This window comes from Pristiophorus japonicus, unplaced genomic scaffold, assembly GCF_044704955.1.
Source record: "Pristiophorus japonicus isolate sPriJap1 unplaced genomic scaffold, sPriJap1.hap1 HAP1_SCAFFOLD_207, whole genome shotgun sequence".
Taxonomy (NCBI): domain Eukaryota; kingdom Metazoa; phylum Chordata; class Chondrichthyes; family Pristiophoridae; genus Pristiophorus; species Pristiophorus japonicus.
In genome coordinates, this window is record NW_027251767.1 from 795039 (window position 1) to 807439 (window position 12401).

Below are 12401 nucleotides of genomic sequence, written 5' to 3' on the forward strand. Positions count from 1 at the left end.
ATTGCTGCTTAATCCAAAAGTACACTAGCTCCTTCGAGCCAGAATTGAACCAGCGACCGAAGGATGACTTTGCTGAGTATTCCACTACAGTCCTCCGCTCTACCAACTGAGCTATCGAAGGGAAGCGCCAAAGATTTTTCTGTGCGATGATTGTTTTCCGTGAGCATGTTGACGCATCTGGACTCGTGGTGTGGCCTGTGCGTCTTCAGTACCAGCCCATGCTGCAGCGCGGTGGGACTGTCAACCGCCAGCTGCTCTTTACAGCCTGGAAAACGCGTGTGACTAACAATCACAAGAGTGTAGCTTTGACTTCTTATCAGGCTCGCAGATTTTTTGCAAGCTGCGCATTCTGAATTTAAAGACCTTGCAAGCTGCCCGACTTGGTCGTGCTGCCTGGCCGCTTGCATGGCAAGTGCCTTCTTCGCGCAGCAGGCAGCATATCAGTCTGCTCAATCGAAGGTCCTGAGTCAAATGCTCAGAAAAGCAATCAATGCTCGCAAGTCGTTCTTTTGGCTTCTCTCGCCTCATATATCCATCTTTGCAAAAATCAAGACGTCTTGCTTATGACATGGCAGAAAAAGGTTTGCTGTGCTTTGACCCATCTGGCGTGAACTCAGTGACACGTGAGACCACATTTCTTTCTGGAGAATTGCTCTGAGCCAAAAGCAGAGTGGAGAATGCAGGCATCGACCCCCCTATCTCTCACATGCTAAGCGAGCGCTCTACCATTTGAGCTAATTCCCCAGTACCTTCTTGCAGGTTTCCCTCATTTGCTTCTCAGTTGCCTTTTCGCACTCGTCTCCAAGCTGCTCCACGACCATCAGAGAACTGGCCCACTCCTTGTATCCAATCGACATTGCGGAGCAGCAGCGAGCGAGCAACAGCAGGACGCGAAGCCACAGTAACGAAGAAAGAAGCCGAGAAGAGCACGAGACCGTGGAAGGGAAGCGAGGTGACCGGAAAGTAGCGGCCGCCCTGTGTGTGAGGGAGCAGGCGACAGCGCTGTCTGACTGATAGCCAACTTGTTTTGCCTGAAAGGGAGTGCTGAGTGCTTTGAAGTGTTGCTGCTCTGCAGTTTGTTGAATGTACTACAATGTATCCCATATTGTACCGAATTGTACTTGAACTGAAAAGCAAGGAAATGTATCGAACGGAACTGCCGTCAGCACCCAAATGTAGTGTATGGGATTGCTGACCGCAGCTAAATGTACTGAACTGCTTTTGAATGGACTGTACAAATTTTTATATGCAAATTTTGAAATTTAAAAAAACTCTGTGCTGGTGAGCAGACACAAATGCTCAAGCATAACAGCTGTGTGAAGGTGGATGCAGAGTGCATTCAGGTTTGAGACGAGAAAAGTGGTGTCCTGCTCCTTCGTGGCAACATGATGCACCATAAAGTGATGAGAACTGGTTTGAGCGAATTGCTGCTTAATCCAAAAGTACACTAGCTCCTTCGAGCCAGAATTGAACCAGCGACCGAAGGATGACTTTGCTGAGTATTCCACTACAGTCCTCCGCTCTACCAACTGAGCTATCGAAGGGAAGCGCCAAAGATTTTTCTGTGCGATGATTGTTTTCCGTGAGCATGTTGACGCATCTGGACTCGTGGCGTGGCCTGTGCATCTTCAGTACCAGCCCATGCTGCAGCGCGGTGGGACTGTCAACCGCCAGCTGCTCTTTACAGCCTGGAAAACGCGTGTGACTAACAATCACAAGAGTGTAGCTTTGACTTCTTATCAGGCTCGCAGATTTTTTGCAAGCTGCGCATTCTGAATTTAAAGACCTTGCAAGCTGCCCGACTTGGTCGTGCTGCCTGGCCGCTTGCATGGCAAGTGCCTTCTTCGCGCAGCAGGCAGCATATCAGTCTGCTCAATCGAAGGTCCTGAGTCAAATGCTCAGAAAAGCAATCAATGCTCGCAAGTCATTCTTTTGGCTTCTCTCGCCTCATATATCCATCTTTGCAAAAATCAAGACGTCTTGCTGATGACATGGCAGAAAAAGGTTTGCTGTGCTTTGACCCATCTGGCGTGAACTCAGTGACACGTGAGACCACATTTCTTTCTGGAGAATTGCTCTGAGCCAAAAGCAGAGTGGAGAATGCAGGCATCGATCCCCCTACCTCTCACATGCTATGCGAGCGCTCTACCATTTGAGCTAATTCCCCAGTAGCTTCTTGCAGGTTTCCCTCATTTGCTTCTCAGTTGCCTTTTCGCACTCGTCTCCAAGCTGCTCCACGACCATCAGAGAACTGGCCCACTCCTTGTATCCAATCGACATTGTGGAGCAGCAGCGAGCGAGCAACAGCAGGACGCGAAGCCACAGTAACGAAGAAAGAAGCCGAGAAGAGCACGAGACCGTGGAAGGGAAGCGAGGTGACCGGAAAGTAGCGGCCGCCCTGTGTGTGAGGGAGCAGGCGACAGCGCTGTCTGACTGATAGCCAACTTGTTTTGCCTGAAAGGGAGTGCTGAGTGCTTTGAAGTGTTGCTGCTCTGCAGTTTGTTGAATGTACTACAATGTATCCCATATTGTACCGAATTGTACTTGAACTGAAAAGCAAGGAAATGTATCGAACGGAACTGCCGTCAGCACCCAAATGTAGTGTATGGGATTGCTGACCGCAGCTAAATGTACTGAACTGCTTTTGAATGGACTGTACAAATTTTTATATGCAAATTTTGAAATTTAAAAAAACTCTGTGCTGGTGAGCAGACACAAATGCTCAAGCATAACAGCTGTGTGAAGGTGGATGCAGAGTGCATTCAGGTTTGAGACGAGAAAAGTGGTGTCCTGCTCCTTCGTGGCAACATGATGCACCATAAAGTGATGAGAACTGGTTTGAGCGAATTGCTGCTTAATCCAAAAGTACACTAGCTCCTTCGAGCCAGAATTGAACCAGCGACCGAAGGATGACTTTGCTGAGTATTCCACTACAGTCCTCCGCTCTACCAACTGAGCTATCGAAGGGAAGCGCCAAAGATTTTTCTGTGCGATGATTGTTTTCCGTGAGCATGTTGACGCATCTGGACTCGTGGCGTGGCCTGTGCGTCTTCAGTACCAGCCCATGCTGCAGCGCGGTGGGACTGTCAACCGCCAGCTGCTCTTTACAGCCTGGAAAACGCGTGTGACTAACAATCACAAGAGTGTAGCTTTGACTTCTTATCAGGCTCGCAGATTTTTTGCAAGCTGCGCATTCTGAATTTAAAGACCTTGCAAGCTGCCCGACTTGGTCGTGCTGCCTGGCCGCTTGCATGGCAAGTGCCTTCTTCGCGCAGCAGGCAGCATATCAGTCTGCTCAATCGAAGGTCCTGAGTCAAATGCTCAGAAAAGCAATCAATGCTCGCAAGTCGTTCTTTTGGCTTCTCTCGCCTCATATATCCATCTTTGCAAAAATCAAGACGTCTTGCTTATGACATGGCAGAAAAAGGTTTGCTGTGCTTTGACCCATCTGGCGTGAACTCAGTGACACGTGAGACCACATTTCTTTCTGGAGAATTGCTCTGAGCCAAAAGCAGAGTGGAGAATGCAGGCATCGATCCCCCTACCTCTCACATGCTATGCGAGCGCTCTACCATTTGAGCTAATTCCCCAGTACCTTCTTGCAGGTTTCCCTCATTTGCTTCTCAGTTGCCTTTTCGCACTCGTCTCCAAGCTGCTCCACGACCATCAGAGAACTGGCCCACTCCTTGTATCCAATCGACATTGCGGAGCAGCAGCGAGCGAGCAACAGCAGGACGCGAAGCCACAGTAACGAAGAAAGAAGCCGAGAATAGCACGAGACCGTGGAAGGGAAGCGAGGTGACCGGAAAGTAGCGGCCGCCCTGTGTGTGAGGGAGCAGGCGACAGCGCTGTCTGACTGATAGCCAACTTGTTTTGCCTGAAAGGGAGTGCTGAGTGCTTTGAAGTGTTGCTGCTCTGCAGTTTGTTGAATGTACTACAATGTATCCCATATTGTACCGAATTGTACTTGAACTGAAAAGCAAGGAAATGTATCGAACGGAACTGCCGTCAGCACCCAAATGTAGTGTATGGGATTGCTGACCGCAGCTCAATGTACTGAACTGCTTTTGAATGGACTGTACAAATTTTTATATGCAAATTTTGAAATTTAAAAAAACTCTGTGCTGGTGAGCAGACACAAATGCTCAAGCATAACAGCTGTGTGAAGGTGGATGCAGAGTGCATTCAGGTTTGAGACGAGAAAAGTGGTGTCCTGCTCCTTCGTGGCAACATGATGCACCATAAAGTGATGAGAACTGGTTTGAGCGAATTGCTGCTTAATCCAAAAGTACACTAGCTCCTTCGAGCCAGAATTGAACCAGCGACCGAAGGATGACTTTGCTGAGTATTCCACTACAGTCCTCCGCTCGACCAACTGAGCTATCGAAGGGAAGCGCCAAAGATTTTTCTGTGCGATGATTGTTTTCCGTGAGCATGTTGACGCATCTGGACTCGTGGCATGGCCTGTGCGTCTTCAGTACCAGCCCATGCTGCAGCGCGGTGGGACTGTCAACCGCCAGCTACTCTTTACAGCCTGGAAAACGCGTGTGACTAACAATCACAAGAGTGTAGCTTTGACTTCTTATCAGGCTCGCAGACTTTTTGCAAGCTGCGCATTCTGAATTTAAAGACCTTGCAAGCTGCCCGACTTGGTCGTGCTGCCTGGCCGCTTGCATGGCAAGTGCCTTCTTCGCGCAGCAGGCAGCATATCAGTCTGCTCAATCGAAGGTCCTGAGTCAAATGCTCAGAAAAGCAATCAATGCTCGCAAGTCGTTCTTTTGGCTTCTCTCGCCTCATATATCCATCTTTGCAAAAATCAAGACGTCTTGCTTATGACATGGCAGAAAAAGGTTTGCTGTGCTTTGACCCATCTGGCGTGAACTCAGTGACACGTGAGACCACATTTCTTTCTGGAGAATTGCTCTGAGCCAAAAGCAGAGTGGAGAATACAGGCATCGACCCCCCTACCTCTCACATGCTAAGCGAGCGCTCTACCATTTGAGCTAATTCCCCAGTACCTTCTTGCAGGTTTCCCTCATTTGCTTCTCAGTTGCCTTTTCGCACTCGTCTCCAAGCTGCTCCACGACCATCAGAGAACTGGCCCACTCCTTGTATCCAATCGACATTGCGGAGCAGCAGCGAGCGAGCAACAGCAGGACGCGAAGCCACAGTAACGAAGAAAGAAGCCGAGAAGAGCACGAGACCGTGGAAGGGAAGCGAGGTGACCGGAAAGTAGCGGCCGCCCTGTGTGTGAGGGAGCAGGCGACAGCGCTGTCTGACTGATAGCCAACTTGTTTTGCCTGAAAGGGAGTGCTGAGTGCTTTGAAGTGTTGCTGCTCTGCAGTTTGTTGAATGTACTACAATGTATCCCATATTGTACCGAATTGTACTTGAACTGAAAAGCAAGGAAATGTATCGAACGGAACTGCCGTCAGCACCCAAATGTAGTGTATGGGATTGCTGACCGCAGCTCAATGTACTGAACTGCTTTTGAATGGACTGTACAAATTTTTATATGCAAATTTTGAAATTTAAAAAAACTCTGTGCTGGTGAGCAGACACAAATGCTCAAGCATAACAGCTGTGTGAAGGTGGATGCAGAATGCTTTCAGGTTTGAGACGAGAAAAGTGGTGTCCTGCTCCTTCGTGGCAACATGATGCACCATAAAGTGATGAGAACTGGTTTGAGCGAATTGCTGCTTAATCCAAAAGTACACTAGCTCCTTCGAGCCAGAATTGAACCAGCGACCGAAGGATGACTTTGCTGAGTATTCCACTACAGTCCTCCGCTCTACCAACTGAGCTATCGAAGGGAAGCACCAAAGATTTTTCTGTGCGATGATTGTTTTCCGTGAGCATGTTGACGCATCTGGACTCGTGGCGTGGCCTGTGCGTCTTCAGTACCAGCCCATGCTGCAGCGCGGTGGGACTGTCAACCGCCAGCTACTCTTTACAGCCTGGAAAACGCGTGTGACTAACAATCACAAGAGTGTAGCTTTGACTTCTTATCAGGCTCGCAGACTTTTTGCAAGCTGCGCATTCTGAATTTAAAGACCTTGCAAGCTGCCCGACTTGGTCGTGCTGCCTGGCCGCTTGCATGGCAAGTGCCTTCTTCGCGCAGCAGGCAGCATATCAGTCTGCTCAATCGAAGGTCCTGAGTCAAATGCTCAGAAAAGCAATCAATGCTCGCAAGTCGTTCTTTTGGCTTCTCTCGCCTCATATATCCATCTTTGCAAAAATCAAGACGTCTTGCTTATGACATGGCAGAAAAAGGTTTGCTGTGCTTTGACCCATCTGGCGTGAACTCAGTGACACGTGAGACCACATTTCTTTCTGGAGAATTGCTCTGAGCCAAAAGCAGAGTGGAGAATGCAGGCATCGACCCCCCTACCTCTCACATGCTAAGCGAGCGCTCTACCATTTGAGCTAATTCCCCAGTACCTTCTTGCAGGTTTCCCTCATTTGCTTCTCAGTTGCCTTTTCGCACTCGTCTCCAAGCTGCTCCACGACCATCAGAGAACTGGCCCACTCCTTGTATCCAATCGACATTGCGGAGCAGCAGCGAGCGAGCAACAGCAGGACGCGAAGCCACAGTAACGAAGAAAGAAGCCGAGAAGAGCACGAGACCGTGGAAGGGAAGCGAGGTGACCGGAAAGTAGCGGCCGCCCTGTGTGTGAGGGAGCAGGCGACAGCGCTGTCTGACTGATAGCCAACTTGTTTTGCCTGAAAGGGAGTGCTGAGTGCTTTGAAGTGTTGCTGCTCTGCAGTTTGTTGAATGTACTACAATGTATCCCATATTGTACCGAATTGTACTTGAACTGAAAAGCAAGGAAATGTATCGAACGGAACTGCCGTCAGCACCCAAATGTAGTGTATGGGATTGCTGACCGCAGCTAAATGTGCTGAACTGCTTTTGAATGGACTGTACAAATTTTTATATGCAAATTTTGAAATTTAAAAAAACTCTGTGCTGGTGAGCAGACACAAATGCTCAAGCATAACAGCTGTGTGAAGGTGGATGCAGAATGCTTTCAGGTTTGAGACGAGAAAAGTGGTGTCCTGCTCCTTCGTGGCAACATGATGCACCATAAAGTGATGAGAACTGGTTTGAGCGAATTGCTGCTTAATCCAAAAGTACACTAGCTCCTTCGAGCCAGAATTGAACCAGCGACCGAAGGATGACTTTGCTGAGTATTCCACTACAGTCCTCCGCTCTACCAACTGAGCTATCGAAGGGAAGCACCAAAGATTTTTCTGTGCGATGATTGTTTTCCGTGAGCATGTTGACGCATCTGGACTCGTGGCGTGGCCTGTGCGTCTTCAGTACCAGCCCATGCTGCAGCGCGGTGGGACTGTCAACCGCCAGCTACTCTTTACAGCCTGGAAAACGCGTGTGACTAACAATCACAAGAGTGTAGCTTTGACTTCTTATCAGGCTTGCAGATTTTTTGCAAGCTGCGCATTCTGAATTTAAAGACCTTGCAAGCTGCCCGACTTGGTCGTGCTGCCTGGCCGCTTGCATGGCAAGTGCCTTCTTCGCGCAGCAGGCAGCATATCAGTCTGCTCAATCGAAGGTCCTGAGTCAAATGCTCAGAAAAGCAATCAATGCTCGCAAGTCGTTCTTTTGGCTTCTCTCGCCTCATATATCCATCTTTGCAAAAATCAAGACGTCTTGCTTATGACATGGCAGAAAAAGGTTTGCTGTGCTTTGACCCATCTGGCGTGAACTCAGTGACACGTGAGACCACATTTCTTTCTGGAGAATTGCTCTGAGCCAAAAGCAGAGTGGAGAATGCAGGCATCGATCCCCCTACCTCTCACATGCTATGCGAGCGCTCTACCATTTGAGCTAATTCCCCAGTAGCTTCTTGCAGGTTTCCCTCATTTGCTTCTCAGTTGCCTTTTCGCACTCGTCTCCAAGCTGCTCCACGACCATCAGAGAACTGGCCCACTCCTTGTATCCAATCGACATTGCGGAGCAGCAGCGAGCGAGCAACAGCAGGACGCGAAGCCACAGTAACGAAGAAAGAAGCCGAGAAGAGCACGAGACCGTGGAAGGGAAGCGAGGTGACCGGAAAGTAGCGGCCGCCCTGTGTGTGAGGGAGCAGGCGACAGCGCTGTCTGACTGATAGCCAACTTGTTTTGCCTGAAAGGGAGTGCTGAGTGCTTTGAAGTGTTGCTGCTCTGCAGTTTGTTGAATGTACTACAATGTATCCCATATTGTACCGAATTGTACTTGAACTGAAAAGCAAGGAAATGTATCGAACGGAACTGCCGTCAGCACCCAAATGTAGTGTATGGGATTGCTGACCGCAGCTAAATGTGCTGAACTGCTTTTGAATGGACTGTACAAATTTTTATATGCAAATTTTGAAATTTAAAAAAACTCTGTGCTGGTGAGCAGACACAAATGCTCAAGCATAACAGCTGTGTGAAGGTGGATGCAGAATGCTTTCAGGTTTGAGACGAGAAAAGTGGTGTCCTGCTCCTTCGTGGCAACATGATGCACCATAAAGTGATGAGAACTGGTTTGAGCGAATTGCTGCTTAATCCAAAAGTACACTAGCTCCTTCGAGCCAGAATTGAACCAGCGACCGAAGGATGACTTTGCTGAGTATTCCACTACAGCCCTCCGCTCTACCAACTGAGCTATCGAAGGGAAGCACCAAAGATTTTTCTGTGCGATGATTGTTTTCCGTGAGCATGTTGACGCATCTGGACTCGTGGCGTGGCCTGTGCGTCTTCAGTACCAGCCCATGCTGCAGCGCGGTGGGACTGTCAACCGCCAGCTACTCTTTACAGCCTGGAAAACGCGTGTGACTAACAATCACAAGAGTGTAGCTTTGACTTCTTATCAGGCTCGCAGATTTTTTGCAAGCTGCGCATTCTGAATTTAAAGACCTTGCAAGCTGCCCGACTTGGTCGTGCTGCCTGGCCGCTTGCATGGCAAGTGCCTTCTTCGCGCAGCAGGCAGCATATCAGTCTGCTCAATCGAAGGTCCTGAGTCAAATGCTCAGAAAAGCAATCAATGCTCGCAAGTCGTTCTTTTGGCTTCTCTCGCCTCATATATCCATCTTTGCAAAAATCAAGACGTCTTGCTTATGACATGGCAGAAAAAGGTTTGCTGTACTTTGACCCATCTGGCGTGAACTCAGTGACACGTGAGACCACATTTCTTTCTGGAGAATTGCTCTGAGCCAAAAGCAGAGTGGAGAATGCAGGCATCGATCCCCCTACCTCTCACATGCTAAGCGAGCGCTCTACCATTTGAGCTAATTCCCCAGTAGCTTCTTGCAGGTTTCCCTCATTTGCTTCTCAGTCGCCTTTTCGCACTCGTCTCCAAGCTGCTCCACGACCATCAGAGAACTGGCCCACTCCTTGTATCCAATCGACATTGCGGAGCAGCAGCGAGCGAGCAACAGCAGGACGCGAAGCCACAGTAATGAAGAAAGAAGCCGAGAAGAGCACGAGACCGTGGAAGGGAAGCGAGGTGACCGGAAAGTAGCGGCCGCCCTGTGTGTGAGGGAGCAGGCGACAGCGCTGTCTGACTGATAGCCAACTTGTTTTGCCTGAAAGGGAGTGCTGAGTGCTTTGAAGTGTTGCTGCTCTGCAGTTTGTTGAATGTACTACAATGTATCCCATATTGTACCGAATTGTACTTGAACTGAAAAGCAAGGAAATGTATCGAACGGAACTGCCGTCAGCACCCAAATGTAGTGTATGGGATTGCTGACCGCAGCTCAATGTACTGAACTGCTTTTGAATGGACTGTACAAATTTTTATATGCAAATTTTGAAATTTAAAAAAACTCTGCGCTGGTGAGCAGACACAAATGCTCAAGCATAACAGCTGTGTGTAGGTGGATGCAGAGTGCATTTAGGTTTGAGACGAGAAAAGTGGTGTCCTGCTCCTTCGTGGCAACATGATGCACCATAAAGTGATGAGAACTGGTTTGAGCGAATTGCTGCTTAATCCAAAAGTACACTAGCTCCTTCGAGCCAGAATTGAACCAGCGACCGAAGGATGACTTTGCTGAGTATTCCACTACAGTCCTCCGCTCTACCAACTGAGCTATCGAAGGGAAGCACCAAAGATTTTTCTGTGCGATGATTGTTTTCCGTGAGCATGTTGACGCATCTGGACTCGTGGCGTGGCCTGTGCGTCTTCAGTACCAGCCCATGCTGCAGCGCGGTGGGACTGTCAACCGCCAGCTACTCTTTACAGCCTGGAAAACGCGTGTGACTAACAATCACAAGAGTGTAGCTTTGACTTCTTATCAGGCTCGCAGATTTTTTGCAAGCTACGCATTCTGAATTTAAAGACCTTGCAAGCTGCCCGACTTGGTCGTGCTGCCTGGCCGCTTGCATGGCAAGTGCCTTCTTCGCGCAGCAGGCAGCATATCAGTCTGCTCAATCGAAGGTCCTGAGTCAAATGCTCAGAAAAGCAATCAATGCTCGCAAGTCGTTCTTTTGGCTTCTCTCGCCTCATATATCCATCTTTGCAAAAATCAAGACGTCTTGCTTATGACATGGCAGAAAAAGGTTTGCTGTGCTTTGACCCATCTGGCGTGAACTCGGTGACACGTGAGACCACATTTCTTTCTGGAGAATTGCTCTGAGCCAAAAGCAGAGTGGAGAATGCAGGTATCGGTCCCCCTACCTCTCACATGCTAAGCGAGCGCTCTACCATTTGAGCTAATTCCCCAGTACCTTTTTGCAGGTTTCCCTCATTTGCTTCTCAGTTGCCTTTTCGCACTCGTCTCCAAGCTGCTCCACGACCATCAGAGAACTGGCCCACTCCTTGTATCCAATCGACATTGCGGAGCAGCAGCGAGCGAGCAACAGCAGGACGCGAAGCCACAGTAACGAAGAAAGAAGCCGAGAAGAGCACGAGACCGTGGAAGGGAAGCGAGGTGACCGGAAAGTAGCGGCCGCCCTGTGTGTGAGGGAGCAGGCGACAGCGCTGTCTGACTGATAGCCAACTTGTTTCGCCTGAAAGGGAGTGCTGAGTGCTTTGAAGTGTTGCTGCTCTGCAGTTTGTTGAATGTACTACGATGTAACCCATATTGTACCGAATTGTACTTGAACTGAAAAGCAAGGAAATGTATCGAACGGAACTGCCGTCAGCACCCAAATGTAGTGTATGGGATTGCTGACCGCAGCTAAATGTACTGAACTGCTTTTGAATGGACTGTACAAATTTTTATATGCAAATTTTGAAATTTAAAAAAACTCTGTGCTGGTGAGCAGACACAAATGCTCAAGCATAACAGTTGTGTGAAGGTGGATGCAGAGTGCATTCAGGTTTGAGACGAGAAAAGTGGTGTCCTGCTCCTTCGTGGCAACATGATGCACCATAAAGTGATGAGAACTGGTTTGAGCGAATTGCTGCTTAATCCAAAAGTACACTAGCTCCTTCGAGCCGGAATTGAACCAGCGACCTAAGGATGACTTTGCTGAGTATTCCACTACAGTCCTCCGCTCTACCAACTGAGCTATCGAAGGGATGCGCCAAAGATTTTTCTGTGCGATGATTGTTTTCCGTGAGCATGTTGACGCATCTGGAATCATGGCGTGGCCTGTGCGTCTTCAGTACCAGCCCATGCTGCAGCGCGGTGGGACTGTCAACCGCCAGCTACTCTTTACAGCCTGGAAAACGCGTGTGACTAACAATCACAAGAGTGTAGCTTTGACTTCTTATCAGGCTCGCAGATTTTTTGCAAGCTGCGCATTCTGAATTTAAAGACCTTGCAAGCTGCCCGACTTGGTCGTGCTGCCTGGCCGCTTGCATGGCAAGTGCCTTCTTCGCGCAGCAGGCAGCATATCAGTCTGCTCAATCGAAGGTCCTGAGTCAAATGCTCAGAAAAGCAATCAATGCTCGCAAGTCGTTCTTTTGGCTTCTCTCGCCTCATATATCCATCTTTGCAAAAATCAAGACGTCTTGCTTATGACATGGCAGAAAAAGGTTTGCTGTGCTTTGACCCATCTGGCGTGAACTCAGTGACACGTGAGACCACATTTCTTTCTGGAGAATTGCTCTGAGCCAAAAGCAGAGTGGAGAATGCAGGCATCGATCCCCCTACCTCTCACATGCTAAGCGAGCGCTCTACCATTTGAGCTAATTCCCCAGTAGCTTCTTGCAGGTTTCCCTCATTTGCTTCTCAGTCGCCTTTTCGCACTCGTCTCCAAGCTGCTCCACGACCATCAGAGAACTGGCCCACTCCTTGTATCCAATCGACATTGCGGAGCAGCAGCGAGCGAGCAACAGCAGGACGCGAAGCCACAGTAACGAAGAAAGAAGCCGAGAAGAGCACGAGACCGTGGAAGGGAAGCGAGGTGACCGGAAAGTAGCGGCCGCCCTGTGTGTGAGGGAGCAGGCGACAGCGCTGTCTGACTGATAG

At 49.2% G+C, this 12401-nt stretch overlaps 9 non-coding genes across 9 annotated transcripts; all 9 read right to left on the minus strand.

The window, feature by feature from the left end:
- Window positions 1–29: 29 nt before the first annotated feature.
- Window positions 30–121, minus strand: trnay-gua (transfer RNA tyrosine (anticodon GUA)). The gene is given in 2 exon segments: window positions 30–65; window positions 85–121. It is a non-coding gene; the product is annotated as a tRNA-Tyr (tRNA).
- A 1331-nt stretch (window positions 122–1452) lies between these two features.
- trnay-gua (transfer RNA tyrosine (anticodon GUA)) lies at window positions 1453–1544 on the minus strand. The gene is given in 2 exon segments: window positions 1453–1488; window positions 1508–1544. It is a non-coding gene; the product is annotated as a tRNA-Tyr (tRNA).
- Window positions 1545–2875: 1331 nt separating this feature from the next.
- On the minus strand, window positions 2876–2967 carry trnay-gua (transfer RNA tyrosine (anticodon GUA)). The gene is given in 2 exon segments: window positions 2876–2911; window positions 2931–2967. It is a non-coding gene; the product is annotated as a tRNA-Tyr (tRNA).
- A 1331-nt stretch (window positions 2968–4298) lies between these two features.
- Window positions 4299–4390, minus strand: trnay-gua (transfer RNA tyrosine (anticodon GUA)). Its single transcript is given in 2 exon segments — window positions 4299–4334; window positions 4354–4390. It is a non-coding gene; the product is annotated as a tRNA-Tyr (tRNA).
- Window positions 4391–5721: 1331 nt separating this feature from the next.
- On the minus strand, window positions 5722–5813 carry trnay-gua (transfer RNA tyrosine (anticodon GUA)). Its single transcript is given in 2 exon segments — window positions 5722–5757; window positions 5777–5813. It is a non-coding gene; the product is annotated as a tRNA-Tyr (tRNA).
- A 1331-nt stretch (window positions 5814–7144) lies between these two features.
- On the minus strand, window positions 7145–7236 carry trnay-gua (transfer RNA tyrosine (anticodon GUA)). Its single transcript is given in 2 exon segments — window positions 7145–7180; window positions 7200–7236. It is a non-coding gene; the product is annotated as a tRNA-Tyr (tRNA).
- Window positions 7237–8567: 1331 nt separating this feature from the next.
- On the minus strand, window positions 8568–8659 carry trnay-gua (transfer RNA tyrosine (anticodon GUA)). The gene is given in 2 exon segments: window positions 8568–8603; window positions 8623–8659. It is a non-coding gene; the product is annotated as a tRNA-Tyr (tRNA).
- A 1331-nt stretch (window positions 8660–9990) lies between these two features.
- trnay-gua (transfer RNA tyrosine (anticodon GUA)) lies at window positions 9991–10082 on the minus strand. The gene is given in 2 exon segments: window positions 9991–10026; window positions 10046–10082. It is a non-coding gene; the product is annotated as a tRNA-Tyr (tRNA).
- Window positions 10083–11413: 1331 nt separating this feature from the next.
- On the minus strand, window positions 11414–11505 carry trnay-gua (transfer RNA tyrosine (anticodon GUA)). The gene is given in 2 exon segments: window positions 11414–11449; window positions 11469–11505. It is a non-coding gene; the product is annotated as a tRNA-Tyr (tRNA).
- Window positions 11506–12401: the final 896 nt, after the last annotated feature.